At 38.3% G+C, this 25,396-nt stretch overlaps 1 pseudogene; it reads left to right on the forward strand.

The window, feature by feature from the left end:
• The first annotated feature begins 808 nt into the window (after positions 1 to 808).
• Positions 809 to 906, forward strand: LOC130454855 (U6 spliceosomal RNA; annotated as a pseudogene).
• The last annotated feature ends 24,490 nt before the right edge of the window (positions 907 to 25,396 follow it).

A 25,396-nucleotide genomic window follows, 5' to 3' on the forward strand; every position in this document is an offset into this window, starting at 1 on the left:
CTCCAAGACAGAAGATAAGGGTTTTAAAAAAAGAATGTACTATGTGGCAGGTACTAAAGCTAAATGCTTTATACATATCTCATTTGATCCTCACAAAGCTGTGAAGTAGATGCTATCATCCCCATTTTACAGTTGAGGAAACTTAGCTTGACAGAGATTAAGTGACTTGTCTAGGGTTGCTCAGATATGTAAGTGTCTGAGGCTGGATTTGAACTCAAGAATTCCTGACTCCAGGTTCAAATAATCTCTCTTCTGTGCCATCCAGCTGAAGGGCAGAGCAGCCCCAGATGGCAGCCTCTTATTAACCCCACTGGGTGCTGTTTTGGGGAAATAAGATTGAAGGGAGTAGAGGCATATATTGTTAGGTTAGTTTAGAATGTGAATCTTGTATCCAAAAAGTGTCTTTGTTTCTAGTATTGGGGTATGAGTTCCTATTGACTGTCCTAATAAATTCAATAGAGTTGGTATTAAAAAAGATTCTACTGGAGCAGCTAGGTTAGGTGGCTCAGTTTGATAGAGTACTAGACCTAGAAATGGGGGGACCTGGGTTCCAATTAGACCTCAAATACTTCCTAGCTGTGTAACCCTGGGCAAATCACTTAAACTCATTTGTCTAGCCCTTGCCCTTTAGAATTAAGAGTTGTTACTAAGATGAGAAGAAAGGAAGAAAGGAAGAAAGGAAGAAAGGAAGAAAGGGAGAAAGAGAGAAAGAGAGAAAGAGAGAAAGAAAGAAAGAAAGAAAGAAAGAAAGAAAGAAAGAAAGAAAGAAAGAAAGAAAGAAAGAAAGAAAGAAAGACAGACAGACTGCTTGCTTTGGCAGCACATATACTAAAATTGGAATGATACAGAGAAGATTAGCATGGCCCCTGGGATGACATGCAAATTCGTGAAGCGTTCCATATTTTTAGCAAAAAGACTCCAGCAAGTCATCACAAGGGTTATCCACTATGACCAGGTAGGATTCATACCAGGAATGCAAGGATGGTTCAATTTTAGGAAAACCATCCACATAATTGACCATATTAACAAGCAAACTGACAAAAATCACATGATTATCTCAATAGATGCAGAAAAAGCCTTTGATAAAATACAACATCCATTCCTATTGAAAACACTAGAAAGTATAGGAACAGAAGGGCCTTTCCTAAAAATAATAAACAGTATATATCTAAAACCATCAGCAAACATCATCTGCAATGGGGATAAACTAGAAGCCTTTCCCATAAGATCAGGAGTAAAACAAGGATGCCCATTATCACCTCTATTATTTAATATTGTACTAGAAACACTAGCAGTAGAAATTAGAGAAGAAAAAGAAATTGAAGGTATTAAAATTGGCAATGAGAGGCCAAGCTATCCCTCTTTTTTTAAGGTCTACTTAAGGAATCCTAGAGAATCAACCAAAAAGTTACTCGAAATAATCAACATCTTTAGCAAAGTTGCAGTATACAAAATAAACCCTCATAAGTCATCAGCATTTCTATATATTTCCAACACATCTCAGCAGCAAGAAATAGAGAGAGAAATTCCATTTAAAATCACCCTAGACAATATAAAATACTTAGGAATTTATCTGAAGAGACAAACACAGGAACTATATGAACACAACTACAAAATACTTTCCACACAGCTAAAACTAGATCTAAACAATTGGAAAAACATTGATTGCTCATGGGTAGGATGAGCTAACATAATAAAAATGACAATCCTACCCAAATTAATTTACTTATTTAGTGCCATACCCATTGAACTACCAAAAAACTTCTTTACTGAATTAGAAAAAAACCATAACTAAGTTCATTTGGAAGAACAAAAGATCAAGGATATCCAGGGAAATCATTAAAAAAAATGCAAAGGAAGGAGGACTTGCAGACCCAGATTTCAAACTATACTATAAAGCAGTAGTTATCAAAACAATTTGGTACTGACTAAGAGACAGAAAGGAGGATCAGTGGAATAGACTTGGCGTAAATGATCTCAGCAAGACAGTTTATGACAAACCCAAAGACCCCAGCTTTTGGGACAAAAATCCATTATTTGATAAAAACTACTGGGAAAATTGGAAGACAGTGTGGGAGAGATTAGGTTTGGATCAACACCTCATACCCTACACCAAGATAAATTCAGAATGGGTGAATGACTTGAACATAAAGAAGGAAACTATAAGAAAATTAGATGAGCACAGAATAGTATGCCTGTCAGACCTTTGGGAAGGGAAAGATTTTAAAACCAAGCAAGACTTAGAAAGAGTCACAAAATGTAAAATAAATAATTTTGACTACATCAAATTAAAAAGTTTTTGTACAAACAAAACCAATGTAACTAAAATCAGAAGGGTAGCAACAAATTGGGAAACAATCTTCATAAAAACCTCTGACAAAGGTTTAATTACTCAAATTTACAAAGAGCTAAATCAATTGTACAAAAAATCAAGCCATTCTCCAATTGATAAATGGGCAAGGGACATGAACAGGCAGTTCTCAGCCAAAGAAATCAAAACTATTAATAAGCACATGAAAAAGTGTTCTACATCTCTGATAATCAGAGAGATGCAAATCAAAACAACTCTGAGGTATCACCTCACACCTACCAGATTGGCTAACATGACACCTATGGAAAGTAGTAAATGCTGGAGAGGATGTGGCAAAGTTGGGACACTAATTCATTGCTGGTGGAGTTGTGAACTGATCCAACCATTCTGGAGGGCAATTTGGAACTATGCCCAAAGGGCGATAAAAGACTGTCTGCCCTTTGATCCAGCCATAGCACTGCTGGGCTTGTACCCCAAAGAGATAATAAGGAAAAAGACTTGTACAAGAATATTCATAGCTGCGCTCTTTGTGGTGGCCAAAAATTGGAAAATGAGGGGATGCCCTTCAATTGGGGGATGGCTGAACAAATTGTGGTATATGTTGGTGATAGAATACTATTGTGCTAAAAGGAATAATAAAGTGGAGGAATTCCATGGAGACTGGAACAACCTCCAGGAAGTGATACAGAGTGAAAGGAGCAGAACCAGGAAAACATTGTACACAGAGACTGATACACTGTGGTACAATAGAAGGTAATGGACTTCTCCATTAGTGGAGATGCAATGTCCCTGAACAATCTGCAGGGATCTAAAAAACACTATTCACAAGCAGAGGATAAACTGTGGGAGTAAAAACACCAATGAAAAGCAACTGCTTGAATACAGGGGTGGAGGGGATATGACTGAGGAGAGACTCTAAATGAACACTCTAGTGCAAATACCAACAACATGGAAATGGGTTTGAATCAAGAACACATGTGATACCCAATGGAATCACGCATGGGCTATGGGAGAGGTGGTGGGAGGGGGGAGGGAAGAAAAGAAAATGATCTTTGTTTTGGAAATGACCAAATACAAATAAAAAAAGAAAGAAAGAAAAAGAGAGAGAGAGAGAGAGAGGAAGGGAGGGAGGGAAGGAGGAAGGGAGGGAGGGAAGGAGGAAGGGAGGGAGAGAGGGAGGAAGGAAGGAAGGAAGGAAGGAAGGAAGGAAGGAAGGAAGGAAGGAAGGAAGGAAGGAAGGAAGGAAAGGAAGGAAGGAAAGGAAGGAAAGATAGGAAGGAAGGAAGGAAGGAAGGAAGGAAGGAAGGAAGGAAGGAAGGAAGGAAGGAAGGAAGGAAGGAAGGAAGGTAGGAAGGAAGGAAGGAAGGAAGGAAAGGAAGAAAGATTCTATTATGTTCTATTTGTTGGTTCTATATAGTCTTCTATTGAAATTACAGTAGGTGGAAGTAAGTAGAGAAAATTTGAAAGAATTGCTGCTACTTTTGACAATAATACTGTGTTTGTGTGTATGAGTTATAGTAGCAGATCTAGAACTATGATTTAATTGATTTAGGAACTCCAAAATGAAAATTCCCTCCCCCAGTGCAGATGATGCAGAGGAACAACCTGTCTGTAACTTGGATTCTTTTCCAGGGCATCAAGCAGGTGAGTGACTTGTCCATCTTTGTTTGCAGAATGAACATTTGTCATTTGATAGGATTTTGCCCCAGTTTTTCCTCATTCCAACGAGAGAGAACCTGGGATAGCAGATGGAGCAAAACATGGGCTCAAGTCAGATCCTTTCTTACATAGGTGCTGTATGGTCCTGAGAAAGTCATTTAACTCCCACTTAACTCTAAGATTCTAACTTGAAAAGCCATTGTTGATTTACATTGGCAGAAAGAGTTTCCTCATACAATAAAATCAGAAGTTCAGGCCAAAATATGCAAACCACTCTGCTTGGGGCTGGAAGAAATACAAAGATAGAAAAGATAGTCCTAATCTTCAAAGAGCTGACAATGCATGTTCTTTTATTTCATGGGAGAGCTAACCAGTTCCTTTCCTACCATTATTTTATTAACTAGTATAACAGAAAGGATTCTGGAGTTGGAATTAAGAGGCCTGGGTTCAAATTCAAACTTTTATACTGAGGCAGCTGGTGGTACAGGGAATAGAGCTCTGGGCCTGGACTCAAGAAAACTCAAGTTCAAATCTCATCTCAGATATTTACTAGCTGTGTGAATTGGGCCAAAATCACTTTATCTCTTTTTTGCCTCAATTTTCTCAACTGTAAAATGAGGATAACAATAATATCTAGCTCCCATACCTGTTGTGAGGATCAAACGAGATAATATTTATAAAAGTGTTTAGTACACTAAAAGCACTGGTACAACCCATGTTAGACTCTTTACTTCCTGGGGAAGGGAGGGAGAGAGGGAGACAATCTGAATCACAAAATGTCAGAAAACAATTGACAAAAATTGTTTCTATGCATAATTGAAAAAATATATAAAAAAGAGTTTTTCAAAAGCACTTAGCACAGTGCCTGGTACTAGGTCTTATATAAATGCTTATTTCCTTTCCCAAACTGGTTGTCACTTCAACTTGGCAAGACCCAGATTCCTTATTAGTAAAACAGGGGCAATCATATTTTCACTACTTACCTCAGATGGTTATTGGAAAGAAAGGAATCTGTAAATAAAAAGTTATCTTTACAAATGGAGCCTATGCCAAAATGGTACCACCTGGAAACCATGAAATTAAGAATTAAATGGAGCAGGGGGCAGCTAGGTAGCACAGGGGATAGAGAGGCAGCCTGGAAATAGAAGGTCCTGGGTTCACATTTGACTCCAGACACATCCAGGCTGTGTGATCCTGATTAAATCACTTAACCCTTCCATCTCAGAGTCGTTACTAAGACAGAAAAGTAAGGGTTAAAAAAAATGAAATGACCCCAAACTTATGCCCTACAATATGATCTGAGTACTTTCACCCTCAGCAAAATAAAATTTTTAATGTACCTTATTTATCACTTTGATAAATTATACATTTTAAATGATTTTCTCTCTCCTTATTTGGCAGCTGGCAAGGCAGGAACTCTTGCCCGAGACTCTGGTTGTTGGATGGCAGGCATGATGAGTAAAAGTGGATTGAAAAAGAGATACAAGGAGCTCTGTTTTCCTCCCTCTTCTTCCCTCCCACCTCCAATGCAGTCCTTCTCAGCGCTCCCTCTTCCTACTGCCCCAGCCAAAGTCTGTCTGTTCTTTATGCAGCTGGGAATCCAAAGGAGAGCCCTTCAAAGAAAGCACAGATTATTGCCCATCTTCTCCAACTCCTGGGGAACCAAATACTCCAAAGTCAAGAGAAGTCCCAGCACAATGCTCCTTTATGCCTTGCAGTGTGCTTTCTTTCCTGGCCCCAGCTGCCCCAACACTCTTGTTTTTCCTTCGTCTTTTCTTCAATGTTTTTTTTCCAGTTGACTTAGTTATTACAGTGCCTAGACCAGGGTGAGGAAAAGGCACTGAAGGTTGGAGCTGGCAGGGAAGCCTGGCCTGTGAGCATGGCCCACTCTTGCCATGCCATGACATCACCCAGGAGTTAATTGGTCACATTCCTGTTGATGGGAGCTCTTGGCCCTGGGCTCTTGGGCTTACTTCCGTGATACAGAACAGAGACAGTGCCTGTGTCCTGCCAGCCGGCTTCCCAGCCAGAATTCTGACACCAGTTTAAGACATTTATAAAAACAGTACAGTGCTTCATTTACTGGGCTGGGGGGTGAGGAAGGGTGGATGGGAAGTCTCTTCTCAGCATTAATCTAGGCAAAAAAGTATAATGAGCAGGTTTGGAACACTTCGTATTCCCCAAACAAACAAACAAATAAACAAACAGAACAACAACTCACATTTCCAATTAATAGGCAAAGAGTTGATTTTTAAGTGGAGCTGGGGAATGAGCTGCCAAGAAAGGAGGCTAAATGGGCTCTTTCATCTGTGTTTCAGATCCTGACCATTAAATCATCAGGGATTGCCAGCACCCAATCAGGTCCTGTAATATCGGAGGGTCCAGAGACACGATTAGCTCCAAGAGACCAGCCAAAGGTTCAGTTACTTGCAGACCCCCTTCTACACCCAGAATCCACTCACAGTCTTTATCAGTGGTTTGAGAATGAACACAAAGGCGAAAGTGGAGTCAGAGGAATTGGGTTTAAATCTTGGCTCCATCACTTCCTACCTGTATGACTCTGGGCAAGTCCCTTAATAAACCTCAGCTTTTTTGTCTGTAAAATACGGGGCTGGATTAGATGACCTTGAAGGTTCCGTTGAGCTCTTTAACTGAGATCCTAATAAAATATTGTTTGTACATAAAACCCTCACTTCAGCTAATCCTTTAAAAATGGAGGGATGGATTGCAAAGGAGATCCAGGACCTCTGACTTCGTACTTTCTCCCCCCTTGCTTCCATCATCAGGCTTCTTTCTACTCTAGATCAAAGACTATTTTATGTGGCTGGAAGTCCAAAGTATTATTAATGTTCGTGATGGTTCACTACTCCTGAGGCTTAGGGCTTCTGAGCAGATGAGTCAAAACAAGGTGGAAGAGGTGCTTCTCCCAGCTGGCTTCTTTCATTCTCCCCACATAAATCCTAGCCAAACAGCCTTCTGCATTATGGTGGGGAAAGGAGTGGGACAGGGAAAATCAGAGATCAGGTTTATTTTATTTTTTCTCAATTGTCAAAAATGCAAAGGGAGGAATTTTTGCTGGGTGATGGGGTCCAGATCACCAATTGTGGTGCTATTGATAAGACCACTTGGTGCTCTAAACCTTGGCTAATGGATCCTTTAAACAAGAGGACAGTAATATTTAGCTCTGATGAAGAAATAGCTAAGGGCAAGATTCAAGGAGCGCTCTAGGTGGGAACTGAGGTACATTGGAAAAGAGTTTTGGAAAGGGCTTCACTGCAGCTGAAATAGGTTCCAAGTCTGATTTATGGATCCAAAAACAGGTCTGGTGTATGAGGGACCCATGGCACTAAACTTGTTCCTAGATACTGACATTTGATTTATTAATTCTGGCAACAGTCACTGGCCATCATGCCAGCAAAGTTACTAGGACTGAAATGGCCCAGAACTTTCCTACCTCTTGCCAGTGCCACATACGCCCTTTCCTTTCTGAAGGGGCAAATTCACTTAAAAATAATTAAGGAAAGATTGATGGGATTTTTAGAAGTGTAATGAAAAATATGATCTCATTAGTAAGTCATGAGTTGAGGCTGGGCACTCTGTCAAATGTGTGCACCTATGCATAATTATTAGAAGCTGATGTAAGAGGGACTAATAAGGGCATCAATTAAAAAATTTAAATTGTTTCCAATTTTACTTCTGCAGTCCTGAAATCACTGGGCCTTCCTTTCTCTGTTTGACCAAGAAACAGAAAGAGATTTCATCTCATCTGCCAAAACCCAGAGGAGGTAAGCAGATAGCACCAGGAATTTCCATAAAAGAATGAATAGAACTATATAGGAATAACTTGCTGCTCTCCCCTCTCTCCAAAAGGATGGATGGATCTGGTCTGAAGGAGTCAATCAAAACTAACCTCATGATTTGGTTTTATATGAGTATTCACTTACAGCAATGACTAATATGGAAGCAAGTTTTGCATGATAATACATATATAAACCAGATCCAATTGCTTACCATCTCCAGGAGGCAGGGAAGGGAGGGAGAAAGGGAGAAAATTTGGATCTTATAATTTCAGGAAACATATGCTGAAAATTGTTATTATATGTAATTGGGAAAATAAAATATATATTAAAAAAAAACAATTAACTGCACTGACATCTCAAAACATTTTAGAAAAGGGTTACAAGAGTAAAAATCCATGTGATAGCACTCCTGATTTAGTAGAATGGGAATAAGGGAATAAGTGTTTATTAAGTGCCTACTATGTGCCATGCATTGTGCTAAGCACTTTACAATTATTGCCTCATTTATTAATAGAGAATGGGTACTCCTCCTTGCCAAAGCTACCCCTCTTCTTATGTCTGCTGCAATTATAATTATGTGTATGTAAAAATGTCTGAGTTTTCAATAAAGGGGAAGTGTGAAACTGTAGGCTAATGAATTTGACTTTGATTTGTGGCCAAATTCTAGAACATTTTATTTAAAAGATGATTAGTGAATGTTTAGAAAAGAAAATGGCAATCACAAAGAGCCAGTATGGCTTCATTAAGAACAGACCAAACCATATTAATCTGTTATAATTCTGACTGCATGACCAGATTGGTAGATCTGGAAAATGCTGTGGATATATTCTAGAGAGATTTAGCAAAGCATTTAACAAAACTCCCCATGTGCTCTTGTGGTAAAGATGGCAAGATGTGGACTAAGTGATAGTACAGTTAAGAGTATTCAGAACTGTGTGAATGGCTCTACTCAAAGAAGAGTCATTAATGGTTCAATATCAGACTGAAAGGAGCTCTTTAGTGGAGTGGCCCAGAGATCTGCATTTGTCTCTTTGCTTTTTCAATTTTCAACATTATTTTATCAATGACTTGGATAAAGACACAGTAGCATGCTCATTGGATTTTTGATATTATGCAAAGCTAAAACAGTATAACAATTTTTTTAAATTTTTAACATTTTGAATTTCAAAAACCTTGAAAATTTTATTGAATTTGGGCCAAATCTAAGATAAAATTTAATAGAAATAAATATAAAGTCTTACATTTGGCTCAAAGAAATTCAGTTTTGTAAGTATAAATTAGGGTAGGGCTTGGATGTGACTAGACAGTAATTTGACTGAAAAATAACTGGAGATTTTAATGGAGATGCAAGTTTAATGTAAGTCAGTAGGTTGATATGGTAACCAAAAGCGAGTCATAGCATCCAGGATTGTTAGAATGGTGGTTCTTCTGTATTCTGCTCGTCAGCCTATATCTGGCATATTTTGTTGTGTTCTAGGCACCATGGTTTAGGCAGGACAATAATAAACTGAAGATTCTCTAGAAAGAAGCTCAACCAAGATGCTAACTCTAAATAAGAGAAGTATTGAGGAGGCACAAAATTCAAGCAACAAGTATTTGTAAACTATCAATAATCACTTGGAAAATGTTCTAAATCCTTCCTGATTAAGATATACAATTCAAAACAACTCTGAGATACCACCTCACAAACACCAGATTGGCCAATATGACAATAAAGGAAAATAATAAATGGTGGAGAGGATGTGGAATTGTAAATTGATCCAACCATTCTGGAAGGCAGTTTGGGATTATGCCTAAAGGGCTTTAAAAGATTGCAAGCCCTTTGATCCAGCCATACCACTGCCAGGTTTATACACCAAAGAGATTAAAAAAAAAATAGAGATGGTCCTATTTGTACAAAAATATGTATTGCTGTACTTTTTGTGGTGGCAAAAAAATTGGAAAACCAGGGATTTTCCTTCAATTGGGAAATGGTTGAACAAATTGTAGTATATGATGGTGATGGAGTACTATTATATTATAAGGAATAATGAACTTCTTGATTTCTATAAAACCTAGGAAGATCTCATGAACTGATCCAGTGAAAGGAGCAGAACCAGGAGAACATTATACACAGAGACAGATACACTGTGGCACAATTGAATGTAATGGACTTCTCCATTAGTGGTAATGCAGTGATCCTGGACAATTCTGAGGGGTTTAGGAGAAAGAAGGCTATCCACATCCAGAGAAAGAACTGTGAAGATAGAAATGCAAAAGAAAAATATATGATTTATCATTTGTTTATATGGGTATGTGATTTGGGATTTTGGTTTTAAAAGATTACTCTGTTACAAAAATGAATATGGGAATAGGTGTTGAATGATAAGACATGTCAAACCCAGTGGAATTGCTTGTCAGCTCTGGAAGGGGAGTGAAGAGAGGAGGGAGAGAACATGAATCATGGAAAAATGCTTTAAAAAATAAATTAAAGGGCAGCTGGGTAGCTCAGTGGATTGAGATCCAGGACTAGAGGCAGGAGGTCATGGGTTCAAATCTGACCTCAGATATTTCCTAGCTGTGTGACCCTGGGGAAGTCACTTAATTCCCATTGCTTAGCTCTTCTACCTTGGAGCCAATACACAGTATTGATTTTAAGACAGAAAGTAAGGGTTTGGAAAAAAGCCATTCACAAAATGCCATAACAGAAGATCCCTAATGTCTCTTTCTTGGGAATCACAAGAGACCACATGCTTGCACAATTTAGTCTATCAGAAGCTTCTGAAAAAGGCCTCAGGGGTTCTATACTCAGCCATTCTTTAGGTTGTATGGGGCTACCCAGGCCTGAAAAGTGTCCCTTTTCATTTTTGTCAATTGAAAAAAAAAAAAAACCTGATCTCTGATTTTCCCTGTCCCACTCCTTTCCCCACCATAATGCAGAAGGTTGTTTGACTAGGGCTTAATGTGAGCAGAATGAAAGAAGTCAGCTGTGAGAAGCACCTCTTCTACCCTGATGGTAGGTATTAAGGATTAAAAAAACAGACAAACAAATAAGTTAACATATATCATCAAATAAATAAATAAAATTTAAAAAAAGATGGAAAATAAGAGTTCAAAAATAAATAAGTAAACAAAAAACAAATAAGCTAAAATATATTATCAAGTAAATAAACAAAATTTTTAAAAAGATGGAAGATAAGGGTTCAAAAACTAAGTAAACAAAAAACAAATAAATAAGCTAAAATATATCATCAAATAAGTTAATTAATTAATTTAAAAAATAAGTACTTGCACTAAGGGCTTGAGAACTGACTGGTATCCTGGGATTTATAGTTCAGAGGGAAAAACTTTCCTTCTCAGCTCTGATTTGGGACTCTCAAGACCTCTGAGACAAAAGTCACATTCAGGAATCTTTAACTAGACCTGCATTGGGTAGATGTTGCCGTTTATCCTTTGTTTTCAAAGGCAACGGATAACATCATGGGGTAATGTCTTGATTCTAGCTTGAATTAGATTTACATGAAGCAAAGTTGCCCAATATCTTTGGGCTCCCCTCTTCCAGAGTCATCAAAGTCCAGTGCCAACGCAAGCGTCAAGATGGCTGCCTATGGCCCAGGATGAAGTGGATGATGTTGGTGTCTTCCATGTCTGGCCAAACTCTAAGCGCTCCACAGCCTACTTCAGCTACATTCATGGCCATTAGAATAAATTGTTTCCTTAAGGAGCCCCCCTAATTTACCAGCAGATTTGAGGTCTGTTGGATACCCTCAAACAGGTTTAGCCCACTTCTTGGAGCAACAGGTAAGAGTGGGAGATACACTATGAAGAAAGGCTGCTCTTTCCCCAACTTCACCTCCCTTGTACTTAACGATAGACACTATAATGAAAGACTTAGCCATCCTCGGCAACACTGTGAGCCAAGACAGTTCTGAAGGGCATCTGACAAAGAATGCTATCCACCTCCCGAAAAAGAACTAATGGAGTCTGAATGCAGATCAAAACATACCACTTTTCACTTTGTTTTATTAGTGTATGTTTTTATGTGGGTGTTTGGGTTTGACACGAGTCTTTTCTCACAACAAAACCAATATGGAAATAAAAGAGATTTTGTAAATCCTTCCCTTCCATCTTAGATTCAATGCTGTATATTGGGTTCCAGAGCACAAGAAGAATTTGGGGATTCAGTGACTTGCCCTGGACCACATAGCTAGGAAGCATCTGAGGCTGGATTTGAACCCAGAATTTTCCATCTTTAGACCTGATTCTCAATCGACTGAGCCTCTTAGCTATCACTGAAATATCTTTTGCTTGATCATGTATACATGTTCATTATAACCCAGATCAAATCACTTACCATCACAGGGAAGGAGGAGGGAAAGAGACAATTTTAATCTTATAATTTTGAAAAATGTATGTTAAAAATTGTTAGTACATGTACCTGGAAAAATAAAATATATTAAAAAATTTTTTTTAATTGGGAACTATAATAGATATTGCTTGTTTCTTTTACCTAAATTAGTTTCTAATAGTTTGGTGATTCTGCTCCAAAAATAAGAAAGAGGCCAAAGGTTAGCTAGAGATATACAAAACTTTATATTGGGACAGAGAGTCAAAGTTATGTTTATATGATGGGAATTTTCTTGACTTGGGGCTCTGAGCTATTGTGTTATATTAATAACTTTTCCCTTGCTACAAACTCCATAAAACAACAAAAAAGAGGGCCATGTGAACCCAAGGGCCATTATTTTGTCCCTAGGCTAAAAGTGAGATTGCTTTTGAAACTGGGTATGGTTAAATAAATTAAACCTCCAGCCTCCAATGTGAGAAATGAAAGAGTGAGAGTAGAGATAGATGAATCTTCAGGGAGAAATCCAAAGACTAGGTACGATTTAGTTCTGCCCCTTCCAAAAAAAAAGGAAGGAACAGACAGGATAAATTACTTTCAGCAGAGTCATCCATTGGAGTTACATAATTATAAAGTGCCTACTTTGTGTAAGAAACTGTGCTAATACTAGATATAAAGACAATTTTTAAAAATCCTTTTCCTTAAGGAGCTTATATTCTAACATGCGCTCATATCCATAAATAAAAGATAATTTGAGGAGAGAAAGAGTACTAACCAGTAGATGGATCAGGAAAGTCTTTCAATAAGACGTGGCACTCAAGCTTAGCTTTGAAGGAAGCTTAACATTCAGAGAGTTAGAGGTGAGGAAGGGGGTACATTCGCAGCGTGGAATTTTAGCCTGGGCAAAGGACAATCAGCTTGCTAGAGAGTGTGAAAGAAAGTCTGGAAAATTAGACTGGAGACCAGATCTGAAGACTGACTTAAAGGCCAACCTCTTAGATTTATATTTTATCTTAAAGACAATAAGGAGCCAGTGGGAATTATTGAGTAAGAGAGTGGCATTAGACCAGCCCTTTAGAACGATTATTTTTTACAAAGTATTCTTATGCAGGAATGGAATGGATTAGATGTCCCTCTAACTCATATATTATGTAGTTCTGTAATTCTATTCTCTGCTAACTATTTTGGGTGTTTGACCATCCCAGAACATTAATTCAAACAAAACAAAACAAAACAAAACAACTCAACCCTTACTTTCTGTCTTAGACTTTTTTTTTAAACCTTTACTTTCTGTCTTAAAACCAACACTGTGTATTGTGGTAGAGAGAGATAATGGATTTATGATGCAAAAATAGATGTACGTTTTAGAATATGGCCATTGCAGGAATTTGTTTTGCTTGACTATTTGTTATAAGAGTTTTCTTTTCTTTTTCTGTTTTCTAACAGGAAAGAGAAATTAGGAAAGTGAGAAAATAAATACTTATCAATTCAGGGAAATTTTTAAAGAAAAAAAATAATAACTAGCATTTATACAATACCTACTACATAGTACATGCTCCAGGCACTGTATTATCTCATCTGATCCTTACAGTAACCTTGGGAGGTAGGTGCTATTATTATCCCTATTTTATAGATGAAGAAAATGAAGCAGATGGGTTAAGTGACCTGCTCAGCATAAAGATAATTTTAGGGTTGTGACTTAAAGATCTAGAGTTAATTGGTTGCCGGGGAAAATCCCAAATAAAATACCCAAGTCAGTCTGGAAATTTATGGTAATTTAATTAATATAGAGGAAGGGAATTTAAGGAGAAGGAGGGAAGAGGATATAGGATTCTCCTGCCTGGCCTGTGCCAGGGAGAATTTTAAAATCCCCACCTCTAGGTCTCTGAAGAAGATTAGAGGCTTCTAAGGGGATAAAGTTGGAAAAGTAAAGGAGGGAAATTCAGCCAGAAACTCACCACTGAACCAGACAATAGCTTGTAGTCACACTAAGATGCTGAAAGGCCAGAACACTGCTCTCAGCTAACTCTCCACCGCCAATCAGGGAAAGAGAGTGATCTGAGAGACAAAAAATCCCAAATATGTAGACCTTTTACCCTTGTGTCTCCTCCTCTAAATTTTCACATTTACCAATCACATCAAAGGCTTTATCCAGGACTGCCCAAACTTTTAGTTCTCATCTTCTTTGATTATATCTTTAGAGTTACTTAACACTTCTTTGTTAAGTTCACCTTTTGTTAGCTACTTGACCTTTTTGTGATTAATTTAACCTTTATAGGTACTTAACATCTTTTTGTATTAAGATACTAAAAATAAATTTAGCTTAAAGTTCTAGCCTCACTATAAAGTGAGAACTAAATACCTTTATTGTTCAATCAGGAGACTACAACTTTATCTTCCCCTAAAGTTTGGTCTAAGTAGGGTGGAGTAATTTAGAGTTCCCAAGACATTCCTGATTTTGTTAAACTAAGTATCTTCATTGTTACAAACAGGAAATAGCTAAATCCAATCTTCATATCAGTATTGAATAGCTATGCCATATATGTTCATGTCTTCCTGACCCCAGGTCCAATGCTCCAAAATCAAAAGTCAGCTTCTGGGAGCACCTTCTCTATGAAGCCTTCTCCGATCTCCATCCTCGAATTTTCCTACCGAACTTCATCTGGATCCTCCTTTGCCACCAACACAGCCCACCTTGAATTATATTCATATTTCTATGTAAAAGAAGAAAGCTCCATATATATGCTATATTATTGTCCCCTTGTATTATGTAGGATGTACATATATATTTTATATCTGATATGTTGTCTTCAAAAAAGCCTAAGCTCCTTCTGGGTAGGGACCATGTAATTGACCATCTTTTTATCCCTAGCACCTAGCATAGTGCCTTGTACCCAGTAAGTACTTAGCATTTAATAAATATTGTTGGAATTGGATTGAATTAAGTCCATTAGAATGTATTTTTAAAAGATATTCCAGCTTTGAGAATCACACTTTGTTGACTATGGAAGGCAGCTACTCATTCCAACTTGGGCAAGGGTTTATTTATTCTTCTCTGTTCAAGTCAGAACTAATAATCCTAATAGTTTTCAGGGTTACTTAAATGTTCATTTCCAGAGCCTATTTGGGAAAGAGAAGGAAAAGGTCTGGCCTAGAGTTCTGGAAAAGACAGTCCTGGGTCTTGTACTACATTGTGGTGAACTGTCTATTTCAGGCACACTAAGAGGTCCATCTGATGGCAAATGTCTACCTTTGTGATTCTGCCACAAATCCTGAAGTTCCAGAAATGCTTTCCTCTTTGGATTAAAGCAATTTAATTCTACAGACATTTACTAATCTTATGAATGCAGAGCCCTTGTTATATGAGGGGAGAGATATAGCTAAGACACAGTCCCTGTCCTCAGGAAGCTTATGTTCTAGAAAGAAAATATTTCATATATACAAATAATTAGAATACAAAATAGGATGTGATAGGTGTATGATGAAGTTATAAAATGAAATGCTGTGTGAATTCCAATGAGGAACAATTCCTTCTATTTAATCAATCAATTGATTGATAAATATTTATTAAGTATCTACTGTGTGACAGGCACTATACTAAGTATTGGGGTTGAAAAAAAAGGCAAAAGACGATCCCTGTCATCAAGGGGCTTATGATTTAATGGACAGGAGAGCACACAAATGATTTTTTTTTTTGAGCAAGGTAAATGGGAAATAATTTACAATGGCAAAGTGCTGGAATTATGAGGAGTTGAGGAAAGCTTCCTGTGGAAGGTGAGATTTAATTTCATTTATTTATTTTTTGAGTTGAAAATTTTTATTTAATTAATTAATTTAGACTATTTTTTCCATGGTTACATGCTTTGTGTTCTTTTCCTTCCTTCCTCCCTCTCCCCTCCTGTAGCCAACATGCAATTCCACTGGGTTTTACATGTATCACTGATAAAGACCTATTTCCATATTATTGATAATTGCACTAGAGTGATCATTTAGAGTCTATATCTCCATCCACCCCTGTGATCAAGCAGTTGTTTTTCTTCTGTGTTTCTACTCCCACAGTTGAAAGTCAAGATTTTAGCTGGGACTTGAAGCCAGTGAAGTTAGTAGTTGGGGTGGGGAGTGGAGTGAGGAGAGTGTTGAAAACAAGGGGGACAGCCAGAGAGAATGTTCAGAACCTTGTTTATGGAATAGCCAATAGGCCAAAGGTCTTTGAATGCCATATTTGCCCTTAGAAGTGATAGGAAGCCACTGGAGTTTATTGTGTGGAGGTAATGGATGGCATAATTTGACTTGAGGAAAATCACTTTAATGGCTGAATGGAGTTTGGGGAGACTTGAATCAGGCAGACCCACCAGCAAGCTATTGTCCTAATCAAGGCAGGAGGAGATAATACTATCTACTTTATAATCAGGGCAATATCAGAGGAAAGAAGGTGACCTATTTGAGAGATGTTGCAAAGGTAAAATCTAAAGGTCTTGGCAATGGATTGCATGTAGGAGGTAAGAATATCAGGGAATCCAGGATGGCTCCCAAGTTGTGAGATAGTGAACCTAAGTGACCAGGAGAATGGTGTTGCCTTCTACCATAATCAGAAAAGTTGGGGAGGAAGGGTGGAAGAACAATAATGAGCTCCATATTGGACATGTGAGTTGTCTGCTGAAAGATGTCTGCTGAACATCTGAAAGGCAATTGGAGATGCAAGACTGGAGGTCTGCAGAGAGATTGGGACAGGAAAGGAGAGTTTGAAAATGATTATCATAAAGATGGTCATTAAATCCATGGAAGCTGAAGAGATCATCAAGGGAAGTAGTTTAGAGATAGAAGAGAAGAGGGCCAACACACAGAACTGTAGGACACCTTTGATTAGAGCACAAATTCTGATGCAGGGCAGCAAAGTAGACTGAAAGGATTGATCAGATGACTAGGACAAGAAACAAGAGAGAATGGTTTCCCAAAAAATCTAAAGAGAAAGGAGTATCAAAGAGGAGAAAGTAATCCATAGTGTCAAAAGCTTTAGAGAGATCAAGGAGAATGAGGATTGGGAAAAGACCATTGGATTTGGTGACTATGAGATCATTACTAATTTTTGAGAGAGCCATTTTAGTGGAATGATAAAGTCAGATGCCAGGTTGTAAAGGATTAAGAAGAAAGTGAGAGGAAAGAAATCAGAGACAGTTGGGAGGTGAGACTGGACATGGGAATTCTAGAGCAGCAAAACATCTAGAAGTCTGTAGAATAAAGTCATTTTCTCTTGCTACAATTGAAGCCTATGAAACCAGAAGGAACACACAACTCTTGTGAAAATTTAAAGAGCCTATGCTCGAGATGAAACTGAATTCTACAGGCAGGAGATGTGCCCATGTATATGAAGCACAAAACAATACAGTAACTAACTCCTGGTGGGAAAGAGTGATCTGGAGAAAAGTTACTTGAGCTTATGGAAATAGTGGGATGATTCCAGCCCAGTTCAGAAGCAATCTTCCTGCTAAGGCCAGGACCTGAGCGATGCTCCATTCTTCAAGGATCTAGAATGTGAAAACTAAACAAAACTTATACTTTTTTTTTTTTGCAAATGTGAAAGGCTTGACAAAGCATTTTTGAGAAGTTTAGCTACACAGAGAGAAATAGATATAGAACAATAGTTAGCAGGGAAGAAATAATCAAGTGAAGGTCTTTTTTTAGGATGGGGGAGACATGGGAGACGAGGGTCCAATTGAGTGTAAATCTATGCCAGAGAGGAGGACACTGTAGGGCTGAATTGGTTCATCAAGGAGTCAACATTGGGAGAAGATGAGAAAGTGGTTAGTTGCAAAGATGGTCTGGGAGGGAAATGAATAAGCATTCATGTATGAAGTGTCTACTTCATGCTAAGCACCTGGGATACAAAAACAAAATGAAATCATCCCTTGATCTCAAAAGGCTTACATTCCATTGGAGTTAATAAAAAAATAATAATAACTAGGATTTATACAGTTCTACGATGTGATGGGTACTCTGCTAAGCATTATTGACAAATACTATCTCATTTGATTCTCATAATGAACTTGGGAGGTAGGGGTTATTATTATACCCATTTTTCAGTTAAGGAAACTGAGGCAGAGTGATTTGTCCAGTTAAGTGATTTGTCCAGGTTTACACAACCAATAAGTATTTGAGATCACATTTGAACTTAGGTCTTTCTGACTACAGACCCAGCATTCTATCCACTGTGCCACCTAGCTGCAACTGGCGGTGAAGGTGGTGGTGGTAGGGGAGACATATATAAATAAATACAAAATATATTCAACTTTATTAACCATTTAGCAGTCTTATAAAGGAAAAGAAACTATCAAAGGGCAGCCTGAGGATGTGTATAGGAGCGGCAGAAACTGCACTACCCCCTTGGCCTTAGTAAGAATTAGAAGACTGAGCTTTTTTTTTTTTTAATTTTATTAACCCTTACCTTCTGTCTTAGAATCAATACGCTATATTGGTTCCAAGGCAAAATAGCAATGAGGGCTAGATAATGGAGGTTAAGTGACTTGCCCAGGGTCACACAGCTGGGAATTGTTTGAGATTTGAACCCAGGACTTCTTATCTCTAGGAATGGCTTTCAATCCACTGAACCACCTAGCTACCCCCTAGGACTAAGCTTTAACAGGTTATAGAGAGGGAGGGAGGGGTTGTTGTAAGCATAGGGGAAAGTGGGAACAAAGACTGGTATTTAAAAATGCAGGGCAAATTCAGGGGCCAGGCTGGCTGACCAGCAATATCTTTAGCTCTGTTAGCAAAAGGAGGGTTAATATTCAAGTGGATGATGTCTCCTCTCCTCATTTCTGCCAGGAGAGAACAGGCCAGAATATACTAATTGGGTGAAGGAGAAATTATAGGAATTTGGAAGCAGATGAAAATGCAACCAATGCTAATCAGGAGCTAATTAGCCTAATATGGACACCAAGGGGTCTGAGCTACATAAAGGGAGGTCTTGGAAAGCAGCTTGAGCTATTCCTTTCAGGGGAGGCATTAGAGATCTGGGTGGCCACTGGCGCCAGAGTTTGGACTTTTCCATGGCATTGTTTCCTGGCTATGCTCATGATGAATCAAAAAGCACTTTTGGTTTAGAACCTTTTTCAAATGACAAAGCTTCCCCTCCAGGAGTGAAAAGCCTAGAGCAATAATAATAATAATAATATGGTTTAAAATTATATTGCATACTTGATGAGCTCTTTCTGAGGAACTAGATGATAGAGATATGAAATTGGGTTGTGTAAAATGAAGCATTGGGGAAGTCCAAGGAGCAACAAATAACTCCTTGTGTTTCCCACTACTCCCAACATTTTTGACAGATGAGATCAGGTTCAAGTCAACATTAACAATAATCTTGAAAAAGGACAAAAAAGAAGGAAATGAGCACTTATTAAACCCCTACTACATGCCAGACACATTGCTTTATAAATATGATCTCATTTGATGAAGTTATCCTGGGAGGTAAGTGCTATTATTATCCCCATTTTACAGTAGAAGAAATTGAGACAAGCAGAAGTTGTGACTTATCCAAAGCTAAACAACTAGAGTCTGAGTTCATATTCCAACTCAGATCTTGCTGCCTCTTCCACAAAAGCATAGCTTGAGGGCATGTGGGGAAGAGGAAGAGATAGTCCTACCCCATTTTCTTGGTAATATGTTGGAAGGAAGGAATCAGGGACACAGGGTCAGATGGCCACATGTTTTCTTTTAATGGTGGTAGAGAGACCACCTCCCACCAGAGCTCAATAATCTGTACTTTGATGGTCTGTTCAGCTCTTTTGAAATACCCCTGGGGGAGTTCCTTCTAATGAATGTTCTTCAAGAAATATAAATTAGGGGGGCAGCTGGGTGGCTCAGTGGATTGAGAGCCAGGCCCAGAGATGGGAGGTCCTGGGTTCAAATATAACCTCAGATACTTCCCAGCTGTGTGACCCTGGGCAAGTCACTTGACCCCCATTGCCTAGCCCTTACCATTCTTCTGCCTTGGAGCCAATACACAGTATTGACTCCAAGACAGAAGGTAAGATTTTATAAATTTTAAAAAAACAACATGAATTAGGAATATTTGTTCCTTGAGGATAGCTTCCTCAATCAACAAATATTTATTTATTTGTTTGTTTATTTAAGCTTAACCTTCTGTGTTAGAATCTATACTAAATATTGGCTCCAAGGCAGAGGAGTGATAAGGATAAGGCAATTGGGATTAAATGATTTGCCTCGGGTCACACAGCTGGGAAATGTCTAAAACCAGAGTTGAACCCAAGACCTTCTCTACAGCCCTGACTCTATTCATTGAGCCACCTAGCTGCTTCTCAACAAACTTTTTTTAACTTTTCTATTTTCTATTTTATATGTATGTTTTACTTTCCCAATTATATGCAACAACAATTTTTAAAATACATTTTCCAAAATTATAAGATCCAAATCGTCTCCCTTCCTCTCTTCCCTCCTTCCTCCCAGAGATGGTAAAAAATTTGATCTGGCTTACACATGTAATATTATGTAAAATATACTTCCATATTGGTCATTGTTACAAGAGAATACTCATATAAAACCAAAATCCCAAAATAAAAAGACCCATAAACTAAAATGAAAAATAGTATGCTTTGATCTGCATTCTGACTCCAGTTCTTTTTCTGAAGGTGGATAGCATCCTGTCATAAATCCTTCAGAATTGACCTAGAACATTGTATTGCTGAGAATAGCCAAGTCTTTCACAGCTAATCAATGTATAATGTCATTTTGTTACTATGTATAAAGTTCTTTTGGTTCTGCTTATTTCACTCTGCATCAGTTTATGTAGATCTTTCCAGCTTTTTCTGAAATAACCCTGCTCAGCATTTCTTATTGCACAATAGTATTTCAGGACCATTATATGCCACAATTTGTTCAGCCATTGTCCAATTGATGGACATCCCCTCAATTTCCAATTTTTTGTTGCCATAAAAAGAGCTGTTATAAATATTTTTGTTCAAGTAGGCCTTTTCCCCACCTTTATAAAAAAATCTCTTTGGAATATAGATCTAGAGGTGGTATTACAGGATCAAAGAATATACACAGTTTTATAGACCTTTGGACATAGTTACAAATTACCCTCCAGAATGGTTGAATCAGTTCACAACTCCAACAACAATGCATTCGTGTCCAATTTTGTCACATCCCCTCTGAAATTTATCATTTTTCTTTACTGTCATTTTGGCCAATTTGATGCCTTTATTAAGCACTTCCTATGAGCCAAGTTCTGTGGAAATGATATAAAGAAAAGCAAAAACAAGGTCCAAGCTTTCAAGGAGTTTTCACTGCATGAAAGTAATTGAGGGTGGACCCTGATTTTACTTTTCATATATAAATAGTAGACAGGAATTCATCTCAGAGGGAAGAGAGAGGGAGGAGAAGAAGGAAAAGGAAGAGGAGTCCAGGAAAGACCTCTTTCTAGAAGTGGGCTTTGAGCTAAGTTTTGAAGGAAGCCCGGGTAGTTAGGGAGCCCTGGAATTCTGTGTCTGCTCACATCTGAGATAGGAAAGGAGAAAATAGAGGGGAACAAATCATAAATCATTATATATCAGGCACTGGGAGAAAAGAGTTTAAAGTAGAATAGCTGCTTCTTAAGCAACCCTTGCCAAGGCTGAAGATGGGAAATCTACCAAAATAGTATATTTAAATCAGAATTTCAGTGTGGCCATAGAAATTCCTCTGTCTATTACCAGATTCAGCTAATTCAACTTTGGATAGTTGCAGAATGTTGTGAGACTTCTACAGCACCACTAAACATGACTTTTCTAGGCACTGTCCAGTTTTGCTAAACTTTCAAACTTTGTTACCGATGAATCCACCTGTGACCAGCTTTTCCAGCCAGACCCTGACATCCTGCTTTAATTAATGGCCAGGAGAGCGGGCACAATGGGCTCTTTGGAAATGCTGTGGAGAAAACATCAACATCAGACCCAAGCTAACAGCTTAAATGAACTACATGGGCAAACAGAAAGAATCTATAGCACCACTGAGTAGAAAAGAATACTGGATTTAAAATCAGAAGATGGGGACTCAAATAATATTTCTGTCACTTATACTTACTACCTTTGTGTTCTTGGACAATTCACTTGACCTCTCTCAGCCTCGACTTTCTCATCAATAAAATGACATTTGGAATAGATGGCTCCAAAGATCTCTTTCACCTCTAGGTTTATGACATGAAGCTCTGAAAAAGAAAACAGAACTAAGGTCCTCCTCTGCAAAGCCTCGTTTACAAAGAAGAGAGGTCCCAGCATGATGGACTCTCTGGACAAATTTAGTAGTCTGTTGCTTTGTTGAGAGAGAAGGCAGAAGAACATGGTGGGAGACAAAGGAGACTACGGAGTCTTGGAGTTAGAAGGGACTGTGTAGATCAGGAAATAAAAATGACTCTTTCATGCAGGAATCCCTACTCTAACCTGCCTCATAACATCTTCTCCAGCGATAAGGGAATGGAATCAGCTCCTGTCTTACTGAATAGCTTTAGTTGTTGGAAAGTTCTTATTTATGTTGAGTGGAATCTGTTAGGCTGTCTATGTATTTACTGACTCCAGTGCTGGCCTCCCAGACTACATGGAGCAAGTGTTTCCTCTTATCTATGGAATAGTCCTTTAGATATTTGAAGATACCTACACTCCTCTTAGCTACTTAGGTGGCAAGTTTCTTCATGTCTCTCTGCCTCTGTTTACTCATTTGGAAAATGAGCAGTTGGTCTGCATGGCTTTTTGAATTAAATCCCTTCCAACCTGAGATCTAAGATTCTCTGTGTTTGTCATCACTAAGGTACTTTTGAGCTCTAACATTCTGGGACTGACAAGTTTTTTGGTTTGTTTGTTTTTTTTTAAATGGTAAAAAGCGTTGAGTCTTTTCCTTCTTCATTATTTCTCCCTAGGTTTACTTAAGAACAAAAGAAATGCATAAAAGACCAAGTATTAGAACAGGAAATGTGCCTGAAACATTCTCATTTTCCTAGTTTGGAGTTGAGTCACTTTACTGACTAAATCCTAGGCAAGGAGTAAATATCAAATTTGAAATGTAAAATTTTTAGATAAAAGATGTCTCTTCAGGCTCCCCTTCTGTAACTCAGTCTTATAAGCCTGGAACATTCTGTATGTTCCTACCTATGCAAAAGGTTCTGCTTGGAGGAAAGAAGGCTCCCTCAGTCCTCCATTTTTATGTAAGACAGTGTTGGTGCTAAAGCTTTGGAAAGAGATGTGTGGATGAGTAGTGTAATTTTGTCTTAATTTTTTTTTCAATTACATTTGGAAACGATTTTTGACAATTGTTTTCTGCCATTTTGTGATTCAGATTGTCTTCCTCCTTTCTCCTTATCCCACTCCCAAGTTGGTAAATAGTCTGATACAGGTTATACTAGTGCTTTCAGGAAGCGATTCTCCAAGGGACAGGCACGGTGACAGAGAGAGAGAGAGAAATTTGAGTTGGTTGAGGGACATTCCTTTTGCAAGCAGTGGACCTATAGGGGTAGCCAGTTCCTAAACATGGCCCTGATTTCTACCTTGTCTCCCTGGAGATTTAAGAGTCAGGCAGTTCCCCTTTTGGTGAGACCAGGATTTCTCTTCATTCAAGCTGAAATCTTTTCTTGCTCCCATGAGCTCATTCACTCATATATTTTTTGGTATATTCTAATCTAAGAAACTGCTCCAATTTCTCTTTGCTGTTTTGCTTAGATAAGTAAGTTTATTTGCTATTTGCAATGAGGAGACCAGCCAGCAGGCGTACCCTGGCACTACCTTCCTCCCTTAAAGGGTAGTAATCTGGGAACAGCATTCATTTTGAACCTATCCTACCCTTAAACCAGCAATATTTAGGGTAGCCCACAGACATCCTTCAGAGCAGTACACCTCTCAGAGAATGAGGAAGAGGGCTCTCATCTTTGTGGTCTTTCTCCTGCTCCCCTCAAGGCAAAAAATGCCTTCTCCATGGGCAAGATTCCAAGAATAGCCATCAAATCACATTTAGACAACCCATGTAAGCACGTATCTTGTGTAGACACGTATTAGGTGGCGCACATAATTACACAATCTCACAACCCAAATAGGAAAACTTTCTCCTGAGCCAAGATAAGCTTTCAATAAGTTTTAAAAAAAGAAGTGAGAGAAGCAAAACCAGGAATTCAATCAATTAAATTGTGAACAAACAAGCATTTCTTAAGCATCTACCCAACCTGTCCAAGTCACTATGCTAAGTACTAGGGATACAAGAACAAACAAAAAAGAAGAGTTTGTGCCATGGAGTTTTATATGGTCTTCAAAAGAAGTCTAGTACGAATTGACTCTGACTCAATAGAGCACTTTAAGGTTTGAAAAGCTCTTTAAAAACATGACCTCATTTTGTCCAAACAACAATCTTTAGAGGCAAGTATTAGTACAATCCCCATTTTATAAATGAGGAAACTAAGGCATACAGAGGTAAAGTGAACTTGCCTTGGAGTACACAATTAAAAATCAGTCTGAGCCGGCAGCTAGCTGGCTCAGTGGATTGAGAGCCAGGACTAGAGCCAGGAGGTCCTGGGTTCAAATATGATCTCAGACACTTCCTATGTGACCCTAAACAAGTCACTTAACCCCCATTGCCTAACCCTTACCATTTTTCTGCCTTGGAATCAATACAAAGTATCAATCAATCAATATACAGACAAAGACAAAGAAAAAAGGTAAGGATTTTTTTAAGAATCAGACTGATTCACAAGATTCACAAAGTGCCTTGTGGAAATACTCTGAAAATTATATCATAATTTTGTTTCAAAATACATTTCCTGGTTCAGAGGGCTTTATATATATATTTATATATATATACATATATATATATATATATTTCAATTTGATCCTCACAGTAATGCCATGAGGTGGGCAAATTTATTATTATGCCCAGTTTTAATAGATGTGGAAACCAAGGCCCAGAGGGGTTAAGAGACCAGCCTATAAACAGAAATTCTGGAACCACAAATAAGGTCTCTTGATTCCCTGCCTCATATTTTTGCTTTCTGCTTCCCTAACTCAACTCAAACCCAGTGACCTGTAGGTCTGCTTTGTAAAGCAGAAGGTCTTCACTGAGGGAATAATATATCTAAAAATGGCTTTTCCTTTTCTGTGAGGGCATCCATAAAAATATGTGGTCTTTGGATATTGTTGATCCTTGAGTGTGGATATTCTCAAGAGTAAGTAGCAAAGGAATGCATGGGTGTTCAGCTAAGGATATATTGCTATGCTAGCGGGGCCACACTCTACTTCTTTTGACTCCCTCTCATTCTCTACAGTGACTATT

This window comes from Monodelphis domestica, chromosome 5 (genome assembly GCF_027887165.1).
Source record: "Monodelphis domestica isolate mMonDom1 chromosome 5, mMonDom1.pri, whole genome shotgun sequence".
NCBI classification, from domain to species: Eukaryota; Metazoa; Chordata; class Mammalia; order Didelphimorphia; family Didelphidae; genus Monodelphis; species Monodelphis domestica.